The sequence below is a fragment of the Puma concolor genome, chromosome B2 (genome assembly GCF_028749965.1).
Source record: "Puma concolor isolate L17-30 chromosome B2, mPumCon1.1.hap2, whole genome shotgun sequence".
NCBI classification, from domain to species: Eukaryota; Metazoa; Chordata; class Mammalia; order Carnivora; family Felidae; genus Puma; species Puma concolor.
In genome coordinates this window covers 128,402,368-128,423,175 of record NC_141671.1, presented here as the reverse complement: position 1 = coordinate 128,423,175, position 20,808 = coordinate 128,402,368, and the positions used below count along the sequence as shown (strand labels likewise).

At 34.9% G+C, this 20,808-nt stretch overlaps 1 long non-coding RNA gene across 1 annotated transcript in view; it reads right to left on the bottom strand.

Moving 5' to 3' along the window:
• Positions 1-610: 610 nt before the first annotated feature.
• LOC147581252 (uncharacterized) overlaps positions 611-20,808 on the bottom strand; it is a 64,356-nt gene continuing 44,158 nt past the window's right edge. The window contains exons 4-6 of the long non-coding RNA XR_015250881.1: positions 7,961-8,020; positions 3,785-3,898; positions 611-1,009 (exon numbers count right to left, since the gene is read on the bottom strand). This is a non-coding gene — a long non-coding RNA (uncharacterized LOC147581252). The remainder of the gene's footprint in view (positions 1,010-3,784; positions 3,899-7,960; positions 8,021-20,808) is intronic.

Here is a 20,808-nt window from a genome sequence, read left to right as displayed (position 1 = left end):
GTAACAGCCACAGTCCAAACAGGAGATAGAATCCACATCATAATTTGAACAGTGAATGTTTAAAATTAAGAATTATTAACTCTAACAGGGCCCTGGCACCTGAGGAGTATGGATAACTTTAGACAATAAAGCAATAGCAGATAGAAGAATCAGCCCGCACTCCTGGGACTATGATAATGTGTGCAAAGAAGAGGCTTCACATCCACAGGTGAGCTCCAGAACTTGGTGAAGAGGGTCTGGCCAAGGTACCTGAATGACGGAGAAATCACTTTGAAACTATACTAGAGGGACTTGCTTGAAATCTGCCCTCTGGACCTTGCCCAAAGTCTCCTGTGTTGCAAGAAACGTTGTTTGGGGTAGGGTGTCTTGCTGGAGACATTCTGTTACAAAACTGTCCAGAGAAGGTGCAGGGGGAAGCTGTTTGCCATTGGCTGTTGCTGATCCTGGGGCACTGAGTTCTCCCAACAATCAGTAAAAGGACCTTGAGTTCAAGAACTGAACACAGCCCTGCCACCAGCAAGACGATAACCTTGTCGAACCCTGAACAGTGGACCAAGTTAAGCTGATGGACCCAAACTCCTCACTCATAGAAACTATGAGACAACAAATGTATGTTGGTTTTAGCTGATCCGTTTGGGGTAATTTATTATGCAGCAATAGTTATTCTTTGGAAACAGTATTTTGACCCTCTGTAACATTATTCCTGGAGCCTTGGCTAATCTTGAATGTAGCTAGTGAAGAAGAATCCAGGTTTTGCCACAGGAGAGGGATGCATCTAGAGTGAAAGATTGTAAATATAAAGGCATCAAACACAGGGCGAATTTTCCCCATGAGACATTTACTGAATTATGAAGTTGAGTAAGACGGGAAACTCAACACTTAAACCACAATTCTCTAAAATACTGAGCTTCATTGATGGCAGTCTTTCATATTAAGAAGCAAAAAACCACTGAGGAGATGCTTCACAGTCATAACATGCTGTAACTTGAAGTTCCAGAAGAGATATAACCTAGAAAAGGGGACAAAGAAATATAGATTGACTATTACAGCTTACTCTCTGATTAGATTGAGATGGTTAGTCACCTACTCTGTCTGCTAGGAAAATAAAAATGTGAAATTCCTTATGGTAATGCAGTATCACGTGAGGTCTCTACAAATGTTTTATGCAGTCTCTGGAGTTCAATTATAGTAATTTAATTTTTAAAATTCATGTCAAAAGAAAGTACAGAATTATTAAACAAACAAACCCAAAATAAAACAGATTTACAGATGATCCAGATCTAACCAACAAGGATATAATTATGGTTAATTTGTTTAAGAACATACAGATAAAAAAGGATAAAACAGGGTAAAATATTGAGAATTTCATAAGAGAATTAGAATCTAAAAAATATAATAAAATAGAACTTACAGAAATGGTAATAGAATATGTGAAATGGAAAGTAGATTATTTTAATAGCATAATAATCTAAGAGAAAGAGAATTAGTCAACTGGTCAAAAGAAAATATTTACGCTGACACAGAGAAGAGTAAAAGGAAAATACAGAGAAGAGTGTAAGAGACCAATGGAATATAAAAGAGTTGCACTAGCTGTAATTGGAGTTCTAGTCAAAGAGAAAGAATTGGGCAGCAGGAAAAATTAAAAAGAGAATGAGTCTTAAAATTACTAACTAATGATACTAAATCACAGGACAGAAATCTGTGCATATACCCAGAAAAATGTATAACAATCAAAGCAAATCAAGTAATACACTTCAGTACATCATAGTCAAAATAATGAAAAGGAAAAGGAAAGAAAGAAACAGAGAGAGAGAAGGATAGAGAGGACATGTTAAAAGCAACCAAAGATAATATAGACATAACATTCAGGCACCTAGGTGGCTCAGTTGGTTGAGCATCTGACTTTAGCTCAGATCATGATCTCAAGGCTCATGAGTCTGAGCCCCACATCGGGCTTTCTGCTGCCAGCCTGTCAGCATAGATCCCACTTAGGGTCTTCTGTCCCCCACTCTGCTGTCCTCCCCCCACTGTGCTATCCAGAAAATAAATAAATATTTTTTTAAAAAGAAATAGATGAAACATTCAAGAGTAACAGTCTGATAGGTAGCTGAAATATTATAAAAATGTAGCAACCAGTAGACAACATGTGGCATCTTTAAAGTGCTGAACACAAGTAAATGTCCCTTCAAAATCTTCTGCACTGTAATTATTTCTATAAGTATGAAGACAAATTAGAGATATTTTTGAATAAATGAAAACTGAAATAAACTGTCACCAAGAGACCTGTATTTAAAAAACGCCAAGGGACAGAGAACAAACTGAGGATTGCTGGCAGGGAAGTGGGTGGGGGTATGGCCTAAATAGGTGATGGACATTAAGGAGGGCGCTTGTTGGGATGAGCACTGGGTGTTATATGTAAGTGATGAGTCACTAAATTCTATCCTGAAAACATTATTACATTGTATGTCAACTAACTTGAATTAAAATAAAATTTAAAACAAAAGAAAGAAAAAAACATTTTAATAAAATATTAATAAATAAATAAACAATACTTTCATACATACATACATACATACCTCAATAAAGCTAACGGGCATTATTTACTCAGAAGGAAATGATACCAGAAGAAAAGACAGAGAAGCAGAAAAGAATGAATAAAAACAGCATAAAATAGAAGTTAAGATTGTATAAAAATGAGTATGCTGTATAGAGTTTTAAATATATACATAATACAATTCTTGAAAAGAAAAACACTCAATAGGGGATGAGGATAAATGGAATTTGTAAAACTTATCATTTATATTAGGTTATGAGAAGTCAAGTGTGCATGTTGTAATACCTTGAAGTAAAAATATTTAGTGTAAAAAATTTCAGTAAACTGAAAAAATAGTGAAGAATTGTATACTAACACCTTAGTAGAGAAAAAGTTAAACAATAACAATAAACATTACATTAATACAAAAGAAAGCAACAAAGGAAAGAAAAAAGGAATATAAAGCCCCTCGTAAAAATAGGAAACATGTAGTAAAATTTTAGATACAAACCCAAGTATATCAATGAATTAAATGTAAATGATCTAAATATACATACAACAAGGGTTTATATTAAGAATCTATAAAGTACTACCACAAATCATCAGGACTAGATAGAAAACCAAAAAGATATGTACAAAATATTTATATAAGACAATCTGTGCTATACGACTTTGTTAAGTTTACTTAAATATGCCATTGATAGAGTTCTAGAAAGATAGTCATCAAAATCTTAGAGGTGGTTTCTACTGTGTCAACATTTAAATGATGTTAATGTATTTATTATACAGTTCTTTACTATATTATTTATATATTAGCAATATATACTTTTTTATAATTTGGAAAACACTTATTTTTATTATATATTCACCTTGTAGGTCTTGTCTTCATTTCCCAACAGCTAAACTTGTGTCAGAGCTACGTAGGAAAATTATTTAAGCCTCTTCCCTCATTAATAACCCGTTTAAGTTTCTAAAAAAATTCAATTCTCCTTCCCAAGGAATTAAATCAGATTCAATAAAACTGATTAGCACCTTACTGAACATATTGTACTTCCATTTTAAAGATGCAAAATACCTGAGGCACAGAATACCTTCATTAGAGCTGCGTTAGTGACAGAATTTGGTTAAAAGCATTGCATGTATTTCTCTTGCTTAGTGTGAACCCAAGTGCTGTGAAACATGGGATAAAAATGGTTCTCTTATAAATGGAAATAAGCTAAGGTAGAGTAAAACCTATGGTCAAAAACTTACAAGTACTCCAGAGTGAAGTTGAATTTCCTCTCTATAATCCTTTACTGATAGGTTTATATATAAGTTTATTAGGTTTATCAATCTTCCTTAACACAGTTACATGCTATAAAACATCTGGTAAGGAAAAACAGAACACAGTATTTGACTTAATGCTAGTACAGTCAGGATATATATTTCTTATTATATTAGTAACAGACACAATTCCACAATACAATAAGTAAAAATGTTTCCCCTTAAAAGCAAAGTACTCCCTTCTTGGAAATAAATTACCCTGGCGAGGACCATCATGGGGCTCCCGAGAATAGGTAATTCACTTCAAATGAATGAACCCTCAACCAAAGGGAGAGTGCTTCTCCTGGTGAATTTTAAACTGTCGTTTCACTTTCTGCCTCAGTTTCCTTATTTAAAACATATGGTAATACACAGCCCTTTTACAAGTGGGGATAATACGAGTGTATTAACAGGCAAGTTATGAATATATTGACACAGATTTAAATCTCCCCACATGACAAATCCCATACACATGCTGAATAACAGACTCCAGCATTAAATTCATCTGTTTTTTTATTCACACTAACTTCTCAGCATTGTCTGAAACACACCTATGTACTAAACAAAAACCTCCCTGTATTTTACCACCTTAGGAACATCACTAGATGAGTATCTCTTGAGCTGAATACAAAGTATTCTGGGGTTGTTGGGCTTTTTCCCCCTACTATAAAAAGACAATAACTGTTGGGGTCCTTTCGGTTAGAATGAGCAATTGACGTCTTTTTCAATTGTGCCGTACTTATAAAATTGAGCAGTTTATATTCATCTGGGTGCTTTGTTTATTCACTTCTGTGTGAGCTATTGTGAACTGGAACTTTAACATGTAGTTGCTTTTGCCATTCTTTAGTGAAAAGATTTGTAATGTGCACCTCCCCCACAGTACTTGAAAAATATACACTTTATTGACCTATTATTGGATGTTTTGTGGTTCCTGAGACAATTTTATATAATTACATTGTGAATTCTGGCTTGAGTTCAAGCATCTTTGAAAGTGAAGTTCTGATTACTGACTTGTATGCATAACATAAGTAGGAGTAAATGAACACCTCCCTCAACCTTCCCCAGACACTCAGTTCTAACCTCATCTCCCCTTTCCTTTGCTTCCCTTTGAAACATGTAGAGTAAGGTCAGATTGTATTTGAGCATTTGGTAGTTAAGGATGTGTTTTATTTCCTTCCTCATTTGGCACCATTTGTTGTATCTAAACAGGTAATCTTTCCTCTTTGAGTCACCAGAAATAAAACACAGCCTCTCAGAAAGCGTTGGAGACTTTTAAAGGACCATTACTCTTCTAGACAGTGAATACACTGCTTCCGCAGAAAAAGAAAAGTATCTTGTCTCTCCCTGTCTCTCTCTCCCTCTCTCTCTTCTTCCTCTCTGTCTCTCCTCCTTGTATCTCTCTTTTGCATTGCATAATAAGAAATACTGTTGTATTATATACACTGATGGACCTTTCAGTGCAGAAAGGGAATGCAGGAAGAATCCACCAAATGCTGAGTGCTAACTAAACAGACCTCATTTCATCAAAAGGTTGCAGTTAATAGTAAGAGACTCACTAAGGTGTGGCATATGGACTCAAAGCCTTTGAGCAGGATGAAATTGAGTTGAATGTCAGCTGCTTTGCTTATGGACTATATGACGTGCAGCTTACAAAGAAACGTAGACGTGAATCTCAGTTTTTATATCAATAAAATGGGAATAATAAATTCTGCCTTGAATAACTGTTTTTCTTTGACACTTCTTCCTCGTAACTTTTGAACATAGACGTTCCTCAGACAAGGTGTCTCATGTCTCTGCGTGTATTCTGACTTGCTGAAGGATATCGTCCACTCGTGATGTTTTGACCCCATCTTTACACCATTAACTCCAAAATGTGTATCTACAGCCCAGACATCTCCAGACTCTGTCTATGTATCCCCACCAGCCTACTTCACATCTCCTAAAATTCTTAATTGTATCTCAAACTTAAACCAAACTATGGATCTCCCTCCTGACCTACAGCTGATTCCCTTCTGGGGCACCTGGGTGGCTCATTTGGTTAAGCATCTGACACTTGATTGCAGCTCAGCCCATGATCTCACAGTCATGAGTTTGAGCCCTGTGTCAGGCTCTGCAATGAACATGGAGGCTGCTTAAGATTCTCTCTCCCTGTCTCTTTGCCCCTCCCCCACTCGCTCGCTCTCTGTCTCAAAAGTAAATTAATTAATTAATTTAAAAAATGGATTACCTTCCAACATTCTTTTCCTCAGTGAAGAGGAAATCCTCCAATACTTAATTCAAAAACTGGAGATAACTGGAGTTATCTCGGACATTTGTCTTTTAAATGTCTCTCAAAATCTGTCCAGTTGTGTCTGTCTTTCTTCCAACAAACTGATTCCAAGAACCATCACTCTGTGCCTCCCTAGAGAGACACAACATGTGTTTAACTGACATTTTCACGCAGTGGGTTTTTTTGGTTTAGGGGGTTTCTTTTATTTTAGAGAGAAAGGGAGAGGGAGAGTGCATGCTGGCGAGAGGGGAAAAGGAAGAGAGAGAAAGAGAGAGAGAGAGAGAAACAGACAGACAGACAGAGACAGACAATCTCAAGCAGGCTCCATGTTCAGCACAGAGTGCAACTCGGGGCTCAATTCTATCACCCTGGGATCATGACCTGAGATGAAATCAAGAGTCAGACACTCAACCGACTGCACCACCCAAGCACCCCCACATAGTTTAATACTCCTTACAATAGAGTGATCTTTTAAAATGCAAACCTGGGGGCACCTGGGTGGCGCAGTCGGTTAAGCGTCCGACTTCAGCCAGGTCACGATCTCGCGGTCCGTGAGTTCGAGCCCCGCATCGGGCTCTGGGCTGATGGCTCAGAGCCTGGAGCCTGTTTCCGATTCTGTGTCTCCCTCTCTCTCTGCCCCTCCCCCGTTCATGCTCTGTCTCTCTCTGTCCCAAAAATAAATAAACGTTGAAAAAAAAAATTAAAAAAAAAAATAAAATAAAATGCAAACCTGATCATATTATATTCTGTCTTAAAATCCAATTGTAAAATAGTTAATGTGCATTGAACATTCAGTGTGTTCTAGATCTTGCCTTAAGGATTTTACGTAAGTCACCTCATTCTATACATAAGATGGGAATTGTTGTTATTATTACTAAATTATTATTATTATATTCATTTTATAGCTGAGAAGACTGAAACACTAAGAGACTAAGAAACATGCTCATGGAAACCCAGCTGCTAAGTGGAAGAAGCAGGTCATAGTCTAGGTTTAGAGTTCACATCCCTAACAAGACACTACACTGTTGCCCAGTATCTCCTGTTCATTCTTGAGAATAGACAAAGATTTAAGAATATCTAGCTACAATGCTCTTATTAAACCCATCTTGCAATGTGTGTGATTGACTTGTAGATTGCAAGAACCCATTCATAAATTTTCAGGAATATTGCAAGCTTATTGGTAAACACAGCCATTATTAAAAACGAAATTTTAGGGGCGCCTGGGTGGCTTGGTCGGTTAAGTGTCCGACTTCGGCTCAGGTCATGATCTCACGGTCCGTGAGTTCGAGCCCCGCGTCGGGCTCTGGGCTGACAGCTCAGAGCCTGGAGCCTGTTTCAGATTCTGTGTCTCCCTCTCTCTCTGACCCTCCCCCGTTCATGCTCTGTCTCTCTCTGTCTCAAAAATAAAATAAAAACATTAAAAATTAAAAAAAAACTAAATTTTATTAACTTACAATTAAATAAATTTTGTTAAAACTGAAGGCAAAGATAATAATTACTCAAAGCTCATCACTTCCTGCTTATCTTTTGCTCTTGAGGTTATGTCTCAGCATAGTAAAAATACAATATAATGGTGAGCTACCGGAAATCTCTTCCCAATTCCGTGTTCATATGATACTGCTCATGGTTGGGGCATTAACTGCATAAAAACTGTAAATGTTTCAAATCAGGACTTTGTTCATCATTTTTGCTCTAGGCTTAAGAAAATAATGGAGAAAAATATTAATGATAACTGAGTAAACTTAAAATGTTTGCTGACTATTGACATTGTATTGTGACCAGCACAAAAAAATTGAGGAGATACACTTACAGTTTTCAAAGATTAGTATCCAAATCAGTAAAGGTGTTTCTCATACCATTAACGAATGAGTGAAGTTCTGACACGCATATTTGTTTCATTTCCATCTTGCTCTTTCCTGTAAATGAAAACATCAGCTAACAGTCATGTTGGAATCATATTCTCTCATCAGTTGCAACTATTGTCTATGGACACACTAGATGGGCAAAAATCAATAAAAGTATTCTGTGAAAATCAATTACATGGAATTGATTTTAATATTATCTAAAACATGTAAGCTATTCTATATACATTTAAATATAAAGCATTTTACGAATTCTGAAATATTGTTCAGATAACCTAAGATGTGTCTTCCTTTTAATAAATTTGACAAAATTGGTAAATCCTTACTGCAAGGTGTTTTGAAAGCTATAAATCATGCACTTTGTAAACAAAAGAGACTCTTCTTTTTATTTTTTCATATATCCCACAGGTTTTTATAGAACTTATAGACTTGATAACTATGTGATATGTTCCAAAGTATTCTATAAACTTGACATGTTCTTGTTTGACATTGATCTCCAGCAAGAAACCAGGCAGGGAACTTAAAGAGATGATTTATGAGTATAGAAAAAAATGAATAACCATCACCAGAAGACAGCTTGTGTTTATTTGACTCAAGTAATGGCAGACTAACTATATTCAAACACTTTGAAAAGAGATGAGACTCTTGTATTGTTGAAATGCAATATTTATGTAATATATTTTTTGTCTCAATAAAGCATTTGACAGATTCAAGACACTGGGTAAACAAAATGTTGAAATATGGATTGAATAATAGCACCAATGAACATAATTAGGAGACATATATCAAATCAACAGTAAGCACTTTGCATGAGTTGAATTTATGCAAGAAAATAGAATGAGTAGACCTGATGAGGAGGGGATTTTCTATTACCAGATGTTTGTTTAACCAATACATGCATGCAAGCTGGACATACCTATATAATAGAAGGGTTAAGAAGGTTGTATGAGGTTGGCCTAGAATCCATTTCAATGGGCCCTTTATGTTCTTAAGATGGTTTCAAATGTCTGTGTAAATTGTAAAATATTTATTTCTAAAATAAGGTGTTTTAAGTTTTTTTCTATGAAAACATTATGATAGCTAAAGATGTATATAACCCCATTCTAGAATTTGACCAAGTAAATTAGTCACTGGGTTAGTTTTAAATGCTAAGCACTGCACCTGGTATCTCAGAAGTATCCCAGATGATGAATATATTATTCTCAAAAGACAAGATGGGAATCAGATCAAATGTTATTATCCTTATATAAAAATAGACTCATTTTTATCCTCTAGGATTCAACAGGGACTTGGAAGTCAGTACACTATGCTTCTGTTTTGTTTGAAGCACTTTCAACACCTTGATTTGATAATCCAGGAGTTGAATATTCTTGAAACATTTTACTCTTGGAAAGAAATGTTCACATCAAATTACTAATTTTGGATTACTATTTATCATAATCTGTACCCCCCCCAAAAAAAAAAAAAAAAGAAAACACTGGAAGGAATTGAAAGTACCAAATATCATAGAAGGCCTGTCAATGGAAAAGGATTACCATTAAATTCTAAATGCAGAAATTTGTCATAATTACTATCACTATAAGAAAATAAAAGTAATAAAAATAAGTGCATGAAAGTGAAGCATGTTGTAAAACATCTCAGTCACCAGAAAATATTAAAAGGTAGAAATAATAACACCATATCTTGGTGCTGATTAGCAATTAGATTTCACAGTTTTTAAACTCCATCTGGTCCTAAACTCTAAGTTTCGATTACTTAGAACCTCATTCAGCTTCAAATAATAGAAAACCTAAGCAACGATTTGTCCACAAATAGAGATCTGTTTTTCCAACAGAACAGAATGTCCAGAGGAAGGAAGTTACTTGTCTTGCTTTCTTTGTTCACTGTTGCCATCAAACACTCTACTTTCCTGCTCTGCTGCCTCAATGTGTTGGCTTCTCATTCTCTTGAATTGTATCTCATAATCACAACCAATCAGCCACAAATCTCTGCCTAAAACTTTGTGCTCAAAATTTCGAAGTACAAAAAAACAAAAAACAAAAAACAAAAAAACAGGCTAAGAATTCAGGGCAAGTGGGAATTTAGTATTTCCTATTAATAGAGAGGGTAATGATGTTTCTAATATTGTGAAAGTATTTTTACAGAAAATGGAAAATAAACAAATACTTTCAATTTGATAGCAGTTGGTTTCAACTGCTTAGTAGTTCCAGTAAACCATCATCCTTGGCTACAGAATCAATATGTTTTAGTTCTGGCATGAATCTCATGGGTCATCTGGCCCAGCGTCTTACTTTAAAGATAAAGAAAACTGGGATAGAGACAACTTAAATTATTTGTTCAAGATCATACATGCTACAAAGTTGTGGGTAAACAGCAGTCACAGATTGCTAGCAAGAACATATTTTTTAGGTACCCATAGAGATCCGTACACAGACACATAAAAAGACTCACAGTCTAATGGCTGGATTGGAAAGCATCCAGCGTATTGTAATGGTACTGAGATCTATGTGGGAAACATATTCAGAATTTCTTTTTATCCTCATCCAGATTTTAATACTAGATTTAAACGTTCTGCATTAAATAATTGATTCCCAGTCTTTGCAGGTGGGATTTAGTACAGTAACACAAAATAATAGGGAAATGGCATTTAGCAGCATCATTGTTATTTGCCTTTCAATTTTTTTTTTTTTTTCATTTGAGTTGATCTGTGTTTTTAAATGTTACCTTTGGAAAAGCTGTCCACAAAGCATTGGAAAAATAGGGAACTATATTTAAATGGTATAATTGTCAAGGAACCCATGTGTAATTGTGCCATACTGAAGCAGAAAGTATTGAGTCACATCCACAGATGATATTTTATAATAGGCATTAAGAAATTTAAAAGTATGTAGACTTATTGGCAGCAAATTACCCATAAGTTGGAGGGGATGATTGGCGCAGAACAAAAAGGTCAATTGTGCTTGGAAAACACATCCTTCCCGTAAGACAGCCCCCGAGTAAAGCCACAAAGCAGACATGTGTGAACCTTGAAATAAGCAGTATTTTCAAATAAGTGAAGTAATTGTATATGAATTCATTGTGTACATAAGTGTAGCACCCTACCTGTATTAGAACTGAGAGCTATAAAACCAGAGAGGCATGTTATGGAATCAGAATAACCTGAAAATGGGTTGACGATCTCAGCTGCCTCGTGTGTAAACTGGGAATAATAACAGTATTTACTTCACTGTGCTGTTATGAGAACAAAATGAGATAAGGCAAAGCAAAGCACCCAACACAGGGGCTGGCATATAGTGAGCACTCAGTGACTATCAGTGGTTACTATTATTACAAAGCCACATCCTTCCCTTCCCAGGGAACCAATGACACAACCTGGAAAGATGAGCTGCTGGTAACTCACAGACATGAAAACGTGACACACCGGATCTCGGCACCCTTGGCGTCTACCTAAAGACTTTTTACATGTCTTAAACATCACTTCCTTGTTTACAGGTGCTAAGGGACAGTAGCATTGAAATGGTATTCAACGGTGTCATAGTCCTGTCATTCTATTAACTGTCTTTAAGCCAATGGGATTTATGGAGGATAGAGAGGTTTATTATCTTATTATCCAAAATATATTCCATGGTGTGTAAGTCAAATTTACAATTTGAGCATCAAATAGTGTTGGCTATTCTTTATTCTCATTTTATTCCAGTGCAGAGTACGCCAGATATGCTAAAAGTACTGGCCAGAAAAGCATTCTATTTAACCAGCGTTCTCATTGGAAATAGTGATCCTCCAAATATAGCTCTCCATTGATTTTTACCACCACAGTGATAAGTCATCAAGTATCAGTGCCACTTAGGCAGTGTGGCTGTGTGTGTGTGTGTGTGTGTGTGTGTGTGTGTGTGTGGTGATGTGTATGTGTATGATTGAGAGAGAGAGAGAGAGAGAGAGAGAGAGAGAGAAGAGATTGAGAAACAGAAAGAGACATTGAGTGGGGGGAAATCTGTGTTTATTGTATTATTGCTTCTTTCATTTCTTTCATCCTAAGATGACTCCGTTTGGTGCTGTGAAATTTTTAAGTGCCAACCAAGATGCAAAACCATCACTGTCACACAGAATAAACCCTTAAATGAGCAGATGCAGTTGCGTTTGTCTAATATGCTATTATTGATATGTCATTATTTCTGTCTACCTTTCTCTCTGGGCATTGATCACTTTAGCTCAAATTGAACACTCTTAATTTGTCCTATTTATGCCATAAGAAACAGCAACTTACATCACTTGCCCTTCAGTATTCCTGAGCTAAGCTTCATGTCTTCTAATAAATCATTCTTCCTTGATGGGGGGGCATATTTTATTCATCTTTGGGTCTGCAGAGCTTGGTATAGTGCTGCTGGTTCACAGTAGACACTGAATGACTAGCCACCATATTGAATTGAACTATACCATTTAAAATTGTCTTTATGCAAGGGTTTTTATATCTACCCCCTCTGGCTTTTCTAATTGAATTCAAATAATTTGAAGTGAAGTTTCAATTGTTGTAGAGGGGTGGCATTTCCATCCTTAATTACCAGTGACCTACTCTTATCTATCGATGTTAACTCTGGTCTTTTAATGTCAAACATGACATTGATCCAGAAGCCAAATGTGATTCCTTCAGTTTGCATAAGAGCCTGAACCTATATTGTTTTGGATGACATTATCATACATGAACCTTAAACATGCTCTTTATGGTAATGCAAACTTCCTAGTCTAGAAACTCTAGCATAGTTTCTACCTTAGAGGCAAGATGGAAACATCATCCTTACTGTTGTATCTCTCATTGTTTCAACATCTGTAGCATGGTAAATTTATGCATGTTCTTCCTATTTTTTTCTCTCAGGAAAGGGGCTGTGGAAAAGGTATTTTAACATTCATATTTTCTAGTGAATGTTATTAAAATTCTATTAATTCTAATATTTATTATTGTTGTAGTAATCTTTTATAAATAAATAAGATCAAATTGTAAAATTTAATGATTAATTTTCTCCCCTAATTTACTAGACTGTTAACAAATTGTCATCCATTTAACTCCTTTCCTTTTTTCTTAAAAATCCATCCTCAGTAAACATTATAAAACCAATCATAGAATAATGAAAACCTAGGAATATTATGGTATAACTTGTAAACTTAAAGTGTAAATTCTTGAGAACTGATTATGGTGAGTTTTTAGATTTCATAACTTAATGGCACTTTTGAAATAAATTGCCCTAAGTCCTTCGTTGTTGAAATAAGGAAGCTAAAATTATGTGTCAATGATCGCCCCCAGTCATAGTTGGTGAGATGCTCAAACTTGACAGAAGATTTTCTCACTTTAGGTCTAAATATTTTACTCTTAAATCATGTGACCTCTGACTAATCCCTTTAAAAAGGAACTGAGTAGAGAATGTGTATGGGTGCCATTTACAGACACATAGAGCCACATACTCATTGTTGGCAGGTAGTATCAATTACTATGCAGATAACTGTATATATACCATGGTGGTATATCATCAATTCAAATATTTAGTGACAATACCAACTTAATGTCTTATTTGAAAAAGCTACTAAATGTTAAGAAATCAAAAACCTGTATCATCAATTGCAGTGATGCCAGAAAGAGGCATGGAGCATAGAAAGGTCACTGTTTGGGGGAATGTGTTTGACTTTTCATACCAGAGCCAATCCTTCATACGAGATATATTCATACGAGATATATTCATACATCATGAGTATATTCATATGAGATATATTCATACGAGATATATTCATACTTCATACCTCATACGAGATATATTATTAGTTACACCTATTTCATAATATCTGCTATATCATACGATTAGTTTTCCTTATTAACATTATGACCAATTGCTACCATTTTTGAGCACCTACTTAGAGCCAAGTTTTACTACATCATTCAAGAGATTACAACAGGTCCCATAAGTGGAATCTAAAAAAAATAATAATAATAAATAAAAATAATAAACAAACAAAAAAGCAGAATCAGACCTATAAATACAGTGAATAAACTGATGGTTGCCAAAGGGCAGGGTGGTAGGTTGGGCAAATTGGGTGAAGGAGAGTGGGAGATACAGGTTTCCAGTTAGGGAATGCACAAGTCATGGGAATAAAAGGCATAGCATAAGGAATACAGTCAATTATATTGTAATAGCAATGTAATAGGACAGATGATAGCTACACTCGTGGTGAACATAGCATAATGTGTAAACTTGTCAAGTTACTAAGTTGTACACCTGAAACTAATGTAGCATTGTGTGTCAACTCTACTCAAATAAAACCATAAAGAAGATGTACAACAATTCTGCAAGATAGATATGATTGCCCTCATTTTACCAAAACAATATTGTTACCAAAAAAATACCAAATTGCTAGTAAGAGAAATAGAATGAAAAATCCAGGTACACCATAACAACCTCTACCAAATCAATCACCCCAAGTAAATAAATAACTCTTGCTCTCTTCCCATAAATCATTCTTCCTCCTTGTGCCTGTTTGGATTCTTTGGAAAGAAAATGCCAAAGCAGAATTTGCAGTACAAAAGATTTATTTCAGGTAATGTGTGTGACAGCTAACAGAAGAGAAAGCAGAAGTGGGCAAAGCTCTCCGACTGTGGTGTGGGTCTGACACCTGTGGAAGAAAGGGGGGACAATTAGGAAGAGAGAGACTCAGGCTATGGTATAGGTGTGAGAAAGTCTGAAGCTCAAAGGGGTCTAAAGACTGTCAGCAGGGGAATCCTGCCTTCAACAGAAATAACAACATCCCGCTCTATTATGCTTGGGCATTGCTTAAAGCTGCCTAAGGAGAACATATCCTCACCTTGCTGCAATCAGAGATGGTCCTTGAGGCAGGATGTCTCTTAAACGGTGATTAGAGTAGTGCATTCTTATGGCCAACTTCCTTTGTAAAAGTCCCTTAGAAGTTCTTAATTTCCTTGACTAAAATGGGGACACTTGATCTAACTTAAAGTTTTAGCATTTGTTCTGCTAGTAACCAATTACTAGAAAGCATCTAGGAATTTACCAGTACATAAAAAGCACTCGAAATATTTTCATGAAAATAAATGTAGAGCATTCAATAACACCACTTTTAGTATTTTAAATACACTATCTTTACAGTTATTGGCTAATTGGGTAGAAAAATAGAGAAATGGTCTTTCAGAATGTATCATTTTAAGTTTATCATTCTCAACCCTGGATTTGCTTTTGCCAGTGCTAGGGATAACCCTAACCCAAATGCATCAACCATTAAACATCTATGGCCAGCCACTAGTACTATGGAAGAAACATCATTCCCGAGGGTAATATTCCTGTTACTATTTTATATTATCACACTCAATTAAAAAATTCTAAAGTAAAGTTCATTGCAATGTGATTGCTCAACTCCCAAGTGAATTGAAGACTGTTAACTTGGCCAAATGAGATAGGTCTTTATTTTCCAGCCCTTATCTGGATAATTTAGGCAGAAAATAAAACCACTGAGGAAGGGCTGAAAGATTGTTTATTTTAGAGTTGATAAGATTATGGGAAAATTAAATTAAAGAACTACTCAGTGTACACCAAGGAAGATATTTTTCATACTATGAAAAATATAATGATGGAGCATATTTTCTCTATCTTCACTAACAGTTGAGCAAAGGAAAATTAGTGCAACCATAACAAATCTATTTTAGAGTGTAAGAAAAATTATCCTATATTTGGGATTTTTATACTACAGAATAAGTCACTAAGGTAGGTAATATAAATCTTTCTATGGGTGTACTGATTAATTTATTAATTCATTCATGCATTCATTCAATATTATTTTTCAATATTTACTATATGTAAAATTTTAGGCTTTACAGTGGAATATCATGAAACATAGTATGAAATAGAAGTCTAGACCACGATAAGCGTCCATTCTGTCTATAACTTAAAATCAATGTCAAAAAGTAAGCCAGAGTGACAACAGAAGTTAGAGTAGCAATTTCAAAACTTTGTCTCATTGCAAAAGCAAGCTATGAGCTGGCAAAAACTGTCAGAATTAACTTTTTTTTTTTTTTGAATTCTGGAATCAGAACACAACAATCAGGGGAATATTTAATGAAGAGAAAAACTGTTGGATTTTGGTAAGAGAGCTCTGGGGCACTTTAAACTCATGTGGTTGCCATCTGCACGACGCAGTTTAGCAGCAGCAGCCTTGAGATGGCAACCTGTGTTGCTGGTGCAGGTTATTGGTACCAGAGGGATCAATATGGACCTTGTTCTTAAAGAATTGTGGCTGTGTGTTTTGGCCTGTCTAGTGGATGTCTGAAGGGTCATCTCAAGGGCTTGATGTGTTTCATCTACCTCAGAGCTGTCACAGGATTGTGACAGCATCCCCAGCAGTGTTTGCTGAAAACATGTAAAGGTAAATGTATTAGCCATGGCCACTTGGACCAAATTAGAATATTTGAGACAAACAAGAGACCAAGAAGCTTGGGAATAAAGAGGATGGGGAAGGAGAAACATAGGGAGGAAAGGCTTTGAAAATTCCCACATAGTCTCAAGTATATAGATGGTCATGAAAATGGCTAAGTCTGAATGCACGCTCAGAAAACACCTGAGAAGAACCTAAGTTTTCACCTCTGGCTGAACTTCAGGCTCTGTGTGGCAGGAAGTCAGGAAGTGAAGACCACAGCAATCTTATAAATTACCTGGCAAGTGGGGTGCCTGGGTGGCTCAGTCAGTTAAGCATCTGACTCTTGATTTTGGCTCAGGTCACGAACTCACGGTTTGTTAGTTGGAGCCCAGTTTGTGAGCTTGAACCCCACATGGGGCTCTGTGCTAACAGCACAAAGACTGCTTGATATTCTCTCTCTCTCCCTCTCTGTCTCGACCCCTCCACTGCTCACACTTTCCCTCTCTTGTCTCAAAAACAAAACAAAACAAAACAAAACAAATAAACAAACAAAAACTACCTGGCAAATCTTGGAGTGCCTGAATACAGAGTCCATCTGAAAAGTCAAAGAGAGGTGGTTGTTGTTTTTTTCTCCTGTCTTTTTTGGTTTTAAGCACTTAAGAACATCTCTGTCAAATCTTTAGCTGACTACAAAGCTGAAGAAACAGAAATGTCAGTGGCCAATAAGACAAAGAATGTATATTAACAAAATTAGTTTAGAAAAAGAACTAGACAAACAACCCACCAAAACAAATTGTAACAACAAACTATGGGGAAGGAGAAGAATCTGATTTCTAGAGTTACCACATTGCAATGTTCAAAATATCCATCTTTCAACAAAAAATTATGAGACAGGCAAAAAAAAATAATAAACATGAATGTTCATACCACTAAGAGGAAAAAAAATTAGTAGTAACTGTCACCAAAGAACCCCTGAAATTGATCTGACCTAACAAGTAATTTAAAATAATTGTTTTAAATATGTTAAAGGAGCTAAATGAAACCAAGAGAATGATGCCTCACCAAATGGGTAATATCACTTAAGAGATGGAATTTGTTTTAAAGCCATATAGAAATTCTGGAGGTAAAAGGTATAATAACTAAAAGAAAAATTTCAGTAAAGCAGTTCAATAGCAGTTTTGAATAGACAAAAATAATATCTGTAAATTTGAATATTGATTATTTGAGAGCATCCAGGGTGAAAAACAGAAAGAAAAAAAAATAAAGAAAAACAATAAAGAAAGATGAGACTTCTGGAACACCATCAAGCATATCAATATAAACATAATGGAGTCCCAGAAGATGAGGAGAAAGAGACAGTGGTCAAAATAATATTTGAAAAATTCACGGCTAAACACTTGCTAAATTTGCATACTGAATCTACACATCTAAGAATTTCGACAAACCCAGCTTGAGTAAACTCAAACAGTTCTACACTAAGACTTCTTGAAAATTGTTGAAAGACAAAGAAAGAATTATGAAAGTAGCAAGACAGAAGTGAATTGTCTCAAACAAAGGAAACTTAATAGTATTAACAGCCATTTCTCACCAGAAACTATAAAGGCCAGAGGGCAGTATGATGAGATATTTAAAGTGTTGAAAGAAAAAAAAAAAAATCTGTTAGCCAAGAATTCTATATCTGGTAAATTTCCTTCAAAAATGAAGCCATTCTTATATAAACAAAACTACAGAGTTCAGTACTAGCAGAGATGTCTTGTATGAAATGTTAAAGGAGGTCCTCAAAATGAATTAAAAGGACTAGAAGTAACTCAGAGCCATAGGAGAAAAATAAAAACCCTGGTAAAGGTAACAACATAGGTAAACACATAAGCCAGTATTATTGTATTTTTTATTTCTTTTTCCTCTTTTCCTCATTTTTTCTTCATTTTTAGCAAATTTCTTTATAATTGTAGTTGACACAAAATGTTATATTAGTTTCAGGTGTGCAGCACAGTGATTTGACACGTTTATATATTAGGCTATGTTCACCATCAGTGCAGCTTCCGTCTATCACCATACAATGCCATTATAGTATCATTGACTACATTCCTTATGCTGTGCCTTTTATTCCCATGACTTATTCATTTGTAACACCTCTTTTTAGTCTATACAATTTAAAAGAGAATTGCATAAAAATAATTATTAATCAATGTTAATGGTCACACAATGTGTAAAGATATAATTTGTGACAATAATAATATAAGAGGGTTGGAGTTATATAGAAGCAACTTTGTATACTATTGAAACTAAGCTGGCATTAATTGGAAATAGAATAAGATGTCAATTGTATTCCCCACGGTTACCGTTAAAAAAATAACTAAAAAATATACAGTTAAAGAAATACCATGGGCTCCACTAATAGCATATACAATAGATTATAATGCAAAAATTGTCCCAAGAGAAAAAGAAATACTGTATATTACATATTACATATTGATAAAAGAGTCTGTTTTTAAGAATTTTTAACAATTACAAACATATACACAGCTAACAACAGGGCCCCCAAATCTGTAAAGCAAAAACTGACAGAGAGAAATACTTCTAAAACAATAGTTTTAAACTTCAATATCTCCCTTTCAATAATAAATAGAGCAACTAGACAGAAAATGAAAAGTAAATAGAGTATTTGAAGAGCACTATGATGCAATTAGACCTAATAGACACATGTACTGCAGAATATACATTTATTTGATATGGACCTGGAAGATTCCCCAGGCTACACTATATTCTACTCCATAAAACAAGTCTCCATAGATTTTTAAATAGCTAAAGAATAAAATATGTTTTCTCCAACTGCAATGGAATGAAACTGCAAACCAATAATAGACGCAATTCTGAAAAACAAATTATGGAAATTGGACAACATAGTTTAAATAACTAATAGTTTAAAGAAGAAATCACAAGAAAATTTTGATAGTACTTTGAGACAAATGGAAACAAAATCCCAAAATAATGAAACCTGTAAGATGCAGCTACAGTAGTTCTCAGAGGGAAATTTGTACCTATAAATCATACATTTAAAAATAGAACTATCTAAAATCAATAGCCTAATTTTAAACATAAAGGAACTAGAAAAGAAGGGCAAACTAAGTCCAAAGCTAGCAGCAGAAAGGAAATGAGAAAGATAAGAATGAAGATTTAAATAAATAAATAAATAGATAGATAGATAGATAGATAGATAGATTATGGGATAAGTGAAAATAAAAGTTGGTCCCTTGAAAAGATCAACAATACTGACAAACCTTCAGTAGACAGAGAAAAAAGACAGATTATTCAAATTACTTAAATTAGAAGTGAAAATGGGAACCACAAAAAAATGAAAACGAGGATATTGTTTCTGGCCTTAGATAAAAATATTATAAAAAACTTCATAAACAATTGTATGCCAAGGAATTAGTGCACTATATTATTAGTTGATTTTATATGTTGAATCACCCTTGAAATTCTTCGGTAAATCTCATTTGGCCGCAGTGTATAATCCTTTCAAATGCTGCTTGGTTCAGTTTGATAGTATTTTGTTGAGAATTTTGCATCTATTCTTACAAAGATGTTGTGTTTTTCTTTTCTTGTGATGCCTTTGTCTGGCTCTGGCATCACGCTGATGTTAACTTCACAAAACAAGTTAGAAAGTGATCCTTCCTCTCCTATTATTTTGTAAGAGTTTGAGAAAAATTCGTGTTAATTTTTCTTTAAATGTTTGGTAGAGTTAATCAGAAAAAGTGACATTTATCCAAGAATTTCAAGGGTGATTCAACACATTAAATCAATCAATAATATATCACATTACCACAATGAAAAAAAATTCATGATTATGATGATTGATATAGCAAAATCACCTGACAAAATCCAGCATCCAGAATGTATAAGTTACACTTAAAACTCAACAACAAAAAGGCAGCCAGTCCAATTTAAAAATTGGCAGAAGACATGAACAGGCATTTCTTCAAAAAAGATATACTTAAGTATCCAATATGCACTTGAAAATGTGCTAAATAGCATCAGTCATTAGAGAAATGCAAATTCAAACCACAAGATATCACTTCATAGTAACTAAATGGCTACAACAAAAATACAAAAATTAAAAAAAAAGAAAAACACCAGAATGTAACAAGCGTTGGCTAGTAACGAAACATGGAGAAATGAACTCTCACACATTGCTGGTCAGAAAGAAGAGTGCCACCACTGTGGAAAACATTTGACTCTTCTTTGAAAGTTAAACACAGTGTTCCCATAAAACTCAGCAATTCCTCTCCCAGAGATATATCCAAAAGAATGAAAAATAGATGTTCCAGCAAAAACTTGTGCACAAATGTTCAAAGTAGCACTATTCAAAATTGGTCCAACAATGGTAATAATTCAAATGTCTATCTGTTGATGGATGGATAAGTAGTGGTATATCC